A 6000-nucleotide genomic window follows, 5' to 3' on the forward strand; every position below is an offset into this window, starting at 1 on the left:
CATTATTAATTTATGTACAAGTAAGTCATAATTGAGAGAAAAAATATCGTATTATGTAGTCAAAGAGCAATTATTAAATAAGTAATTTTTATTGTTATTTGGAGTTCAAGTGTTGATATGGTTGATATATAGTGATGGTTATTTCATGGACCTAAGTTTAGAGCCAAAATTCAGCTATTTGGTTTTTACTTTCTTTCTTTTTTTTTTTTAAAAAAGAGTTAATTATTAAACAATATTTTTCTTAAATTCTATTTATTTATTTTTTAAAGTTTTATCACACGAAACCCTAAAGTGGTTAATGTACGATGTTTTATTTTGCTGATCTCAACCTCACCGTCACAATTTTTATTGGTGGTATGAAAAGACATGGCCAATCTACATCACAAAGAAGATATATATAGAACTAAGGATCATCAGCAAAGTCTAAGAAACCTATTTAAGAGAGTGGAAATAACTGCTTAAGAAGAAGATACGACAAAGATGAGAGGACACCGATATTTATTTTAATAATCTCAGGGAGCCCTAAAATTAATAAAAAATGGGAGATTCAAAAATATATTTTAACTCACTATCGAACTCTTCGGATATTTAAGAAACTAAAATTAGATTCTAACTATGAAAAGTAAGTACTAAAAACCAGACATCGCTGTGACTTTTATATTTGATCATTTATAACTTATTTTTAATATCTCAGTGATTTAAAAATCTAAAAATATTATAATACATGCCTAATTCCAAGCATTTAATCAAATAAAAAATAATCAAAACAAAATAACAAGGTCAACCAATTCATCAAATGCCGTGATGAACTTAGTGATAATTGATAAGAGATAATTTAAAACGAGTACTATAAGTCAATCAAACGTTTTACAAATTTAAACTAAAAAAAAAAAAATAATAATATAACTAAGAACTGAGAAATTAAACATTTTTTTATTCAATTTTAAAATACCTTTTTACGATAAAATATAAATAGATAGAATAAAAGTTAATTACAACCAAAACAAGTTTTAAAAAAATATTTACTATTTCTATTACTCTATATATTATTGTATACTATTTAATTAAATAAACAAAAACTTACATAAATATTTCTTAGCAATCATATACCCTCCTTATTCTTCAGAGATATAACAACGCTCGGAATACTTGTCTATGGACTAGACATGTTGGAACTTTGTTAATCAGGATTGCCACATTGCAATTTCCTAACCCTGAAAAATATACAATATTTACAGAATTTGGATTTTTCCATTACTGACTGTAGGTATTGCTTTAAGCAGGATTTAGTTCGTAATAAGTATTTTATAATATAGAACATTGTACATTCAAAAACTAATTAATTTTATTGGAACTTGTTTTATTTCATAAATTTTAAAAGGTTTATGAAGTAATTTTTTTTTATAGTGAAACGGTTCAGCTGGTAAAATATTTATGGATATGAAGGTTCAAGAGAAAAACCGTGTCAATCTTTGTTTTTTATTTTCACTTTAAATTTCATTTAAATAGAATTATTGGTATCAATTGATTCAGAATAAAAATTTGCGTTCTTTAGGAAATTAGATTGGGAAAAAAATTGTATCCTTTACGTATTAATTTTTTTTTTTCTCGCAAGTTTTCAGGAAGTTAAAATAAGAAAAAAGACTATTATATTTCACATATTGATTTTTTTTCTCATTGTTCCAAAGAGTTAGAATACGAAATAAACATTATACATAACGTATTGATTTTTTTTTGCATTCTTCCAAAAAGTTATAATGCGAAAAAAAAACATTAAATTTTACGTATTAATTTTTTTTCTCATTGTTCCAAAGAGTTAGAGTACGAAAAAAAACATTAAACTTTACGTATTGATTTTTTTGTTCATCCTTCTAAAGAGTTGGAATACGAAAAAAACATTAAATTTTACGGATTTTTTTTTTTTACATTATTCCAAAGAGTTAGATTACGAAAAAAACATATTTCACATAATGATTTTTTTTTTTGCATTCTTCGAGGGAGTTAGGAGACGAAAATCAATGAGAATCAATGCCTGCAATCAATGGATTTCCTGGAGGAAAGCAAAAAAAAACAACACAATACATAAAACGTGAAATTTGAATAGAAAAAAAAATATTGTTGCTAATTACCAACATTTCATAATACTTTATTTTCAGGTAATATCATTATTCCTTTGATCTGGTTTGGGTGTAGTTACAAAATTTGGTGAAGAGACAAAATCTGAAATACTCCTTAAATTTTGGTTGAATTTCATAATTATTTTAGTTTTCTCAACTATATTACGAAATATTACTCTTTTGGATTTTAAAGTTTTCACTAACCTATTCCGAATGTAGGGACTTCAATTTTATTTTATTTTTTCTATTCACATTCAACGTTATATCCATTTAATCCAATTTTCCCCCTTAAGGTGTTGATGTTTATTTTTAATTTTAGTAAATCTTTGAGTAAAATATTTCACAATAATTTTCGCAATTCGAAATAGATTCTCAAAAAAAATTTTTTTCAAATAAATATTAGTAAAAATAATGCAATTTGCAAGCAAAGTACGTTAATGTTAGATAAATTAAATTAGGTATGTTGGTGACACTAGTTTGACATGAGCCCATCTTACCCAAGATAAGGGACCCCGAACAGCTGGGGGTTCCTATCCTCACCGATGTCGTGTTTCACTGAACCTATTGACAAGGAAGGTAGGGAGGACCAGGTAAAATTTATTACGTAACAAATTGTGGAAGAGCTCTGAGATCCATTTTCAAAATAATTAAGGAAAGACAATACGAAAATGAGGATAAAGTTTCAAGTTCTATTTACATATAGAATAAGGAAATTGTGTAATAATCATATAATTATAAGCAATCGTCGTCATTTCTCAGTAAACGTTTCTATACTCATGGAATACATTCTTTCGCTCTTTAAAAACAAACATAAACCTCCGGAGTAATCAGTGTTTTCATTAGAAAAAGGTAGTGAATGGTGTTGGGAAAATTTTTTAGAAAAAAAGTAAGCAAATGATGAATCCTCAAATTGAAATACCAACGTAATGAAAGGAATTTGAGTATATAGGTTAATACAGCTTCCTTACCATTTTTAAAATGTTAATTTTTTTTTATCTCTCAAATTTTCTTTTCTGAAATTTGTATTTCTTGGATATTTTACCTTATGTATATTTGTATCTCCATTTGGAACATATTACTTAAATATGAAAATAAATCAATAAAATAAAAATCAGGAGAAAATTTGTGAGAGGAATCGTGAATTATGTGACAAGAAAAATACTATTGCGCACGCATAGGCGAAAGTAGGGATTGGAACTTGATGAACATTGTTCTTCATCATTTTTAAAATGATATAGAAGCGAACATCACGTTATTCAAATACAGGTGTCCCAAGTAAAATACGTTTGCGCATGCGTAAAGAATGGAACTCGAGTACATTGGTAAATATCGCTTCTTCCCATTTATGACTTCTTTTTTTTTAATAGTCTTCCAATTTCCTCTCCTCAAATTTGTACTTCCTGCAAAGTTTCCCTTTTCTTTTCTATATTTGCGTATGCAACTTATATCTTGATGTAGATCAAAATCAATGATTCACAGTTAGAGAATAAAATATGAGATAGGAGCCATTTTGAATTTTATGCGTGGCTATAACGATACTTTGAATACTATTGCGAATATAACTATAAGCGAAAGTAGGGGGTGGAACTTGATCAAAATTATACTGGGCCATTTTTAAAATGATATTCAGCTTCGGACCGAATCGAACTTGCCGTTTTTGGAATATAGGTGTCACAGTAGAATTAGCTAAAATTGATATCAGATCCATTTTCCCTAATCTCCAACTTTGGGCGAATTGGGCACACTATTCTTGGAATATGTGTGAGTCTAGGAAAGTACGTAGTAAGTAGAAATTAGTGGATGGAATTTAGTAAGATTGAAAAATGACCACCGAGCATAACCACCTGTAGAATACCCGAAAATTGGATTACAGAAATAGCTGCTCTATTTTTACTTGAAAATGTCTTAAGATAGTGAGGCAAATACGGAACCAAATCTGCCCCTTAATGTCTAAAACATTAAATTTTCTTTTTTTCATTTTTATATTTGAATAAATGCGATGGAGCCAAAAGAAAAATATTTTCAGGCGAATTAAACCAATTTCATGTCAAGTGATATAATTTCTTTAAATTTATCTTCTATTACAAAATATCATAAAAAAAAAAAATATGAAGTGACATACTCATTTCTGGTTTTTGAGCGTCATAGTGAAAAACTGAGATCAAGAGATGCTTGACCTCCAGACTTGTACAGGATTTTACAGAGGCACTTTCTCCAAGGTCAGGGATGGACTTGTTCAAAGGAGTGTGGTAGGTACACTGAAAATATATAAAATTTATATAATTTATAATTATACCTTTATTTGTTTATACAATTATAAATATAGCATTAAATTTTAGTTCTCTTAGTAGTTAAGTAATAAAGGAGTTTTTTATCATTAATTTTACGGTGTTATATGTAAAAATTATAGCAGGAAAATAATGAATCTTTAGATATTATTAAAAATTTAATTTACAAATACTGAACAATTCCTCAAGATTGAATGAACGTGAAAAAAAAGAGAAGCAGAAAATTCATCATAGAATAGTAAATACAAATTATAAAGAACTAAAAATAAATTCTGATTAACAAAGAAACTATTATGGTTCACTAATTAATGTGTACAGGGTAAATAGTTGACGAATGGCCAGAACGATACACGTGCACACTGAACGATTCTGTCCACGACCTTCCCCAGATTACGTAATAATGAGGAGACATTAAACTTGCCACAAAGTGCAAAGAACACAATATCAGATAAGAATCATTGTTTGTTTTTTTTTTAAAAACTATGGATTTCTTTTTATTAAAGTAGAATAAACTAAGAATGACTAAGCAATTTTTTTGAAGATACTAATGCATTCCAAGAACTCATATTTCCCCATCTTTACATGGCATATGAAATGATTTAACCTAAATTTAAATAAATCATACAGAACATTCCCACATTAAAAATCATGGACGTGTTAAAATGTAAAGTCCTTAATTGCATATTGCTTTTAAACATGGATTTCAGACAACTAATACAAGTTAAAGGGATATTTAAATTAAATTTTATTTACTATGTATCATACTTAAATATTGCAACAAATACTACTATAAAAAGTTGAGGGTATAACAAGAAAAAATAATATATGAAAAATTAATATATCGAAACAAGTTCAAAATTAAATTAGACATTCTATTAATTTTAGTAAAGGCTTTCAAATTAAGATATTGCTAGTCGACGGCCTAACATATTGGAAATATTGATACTCGGTCTCTATCGAGTATTAGGTATCCAAAACGAGACTGAAATTTAAAAACAAAAGATATCGATTTTGAAATATAATTTGTGGATGTTCTGAACACCGTCGGAAAACATACCAATAACGTAGTTTAATTATGTGTGTATATGTATATTATACATACAAACACACACACCCAATATAATAAAGGAGCTAATAATCAGATATTGAAAAGGGACACTGTTGTTTTGCCTGTAGAAAAACTCGATTAATTATCGACATCATGTATAGGCGTTTAGCTTTTACTTCACTAAAATTATATGATTGAAACGATATCATTACATCAGGAATTTTTGTTTATGTAATAAGTGCTAATATTTAATAAATATTTTATTTGTTTTTTAAACCTTAGGTGATTATGGATAGACTGTATAGAATTTCTGTATTATATACATATTTTTTCCTCCCTTGAAGTAAACTCTACAAAAGAGGCATATACTTTTTTATAAACTGAACAACAAATATGCAAAAAGCATATTATATACATTACGTTATGGCTTAAACTTATAGAATATATATATTTATCCATCTAGATATAATTTTATCTAAAAAAAATAAAACAAAAACTATAAAAAAGATATTAAAAATAAACTAAACTAAATGGATAAATTAGAAAA

General features: G+C 27.2%; 1 protein-coding gene across 1 annotated transcript in view; it reads right to left on the minus strand.

The window, feature by feature from the left end:
- Positions 1–4368, minus strand: part of Pex5 (peroxin 5) — a 53983-nt gene extending 49615 nt beyond the window's left edge. Inside the window, exons 1-2 of the mRNA XM_067048762.1 lie at positions 4240–4368; positions 1085–1214 (exon numbers count right to left, since the gene is read on the minus strand). The gene's annotated coding sequence lies outside the window, so the exon portion shown is untranslated. The remainder of the gene's footprint in view (positions 1–1084; positions 1215–4239) is intronic.
- Positions 4369–6000: the final 1632 nt, after the last annotated feature.

Source organism: Halyomorpha halys, unplaced genomic scaffold, assembly GCF_000696795.3.
Source record: "Halyomorpha halys isolate HHAL.00 unplaced genomic scaffold, Hhal_1.1 Scaffold672.1, whole genome shotgun sequence".
Classification (NCBI taxonomy): domain Eukaryota; kingdom Metazoa; phylum Arthropoda; class Insecta; order Hemiptera; family Pentatomidae; genus Halyomorpha; species Halyomorpha halys.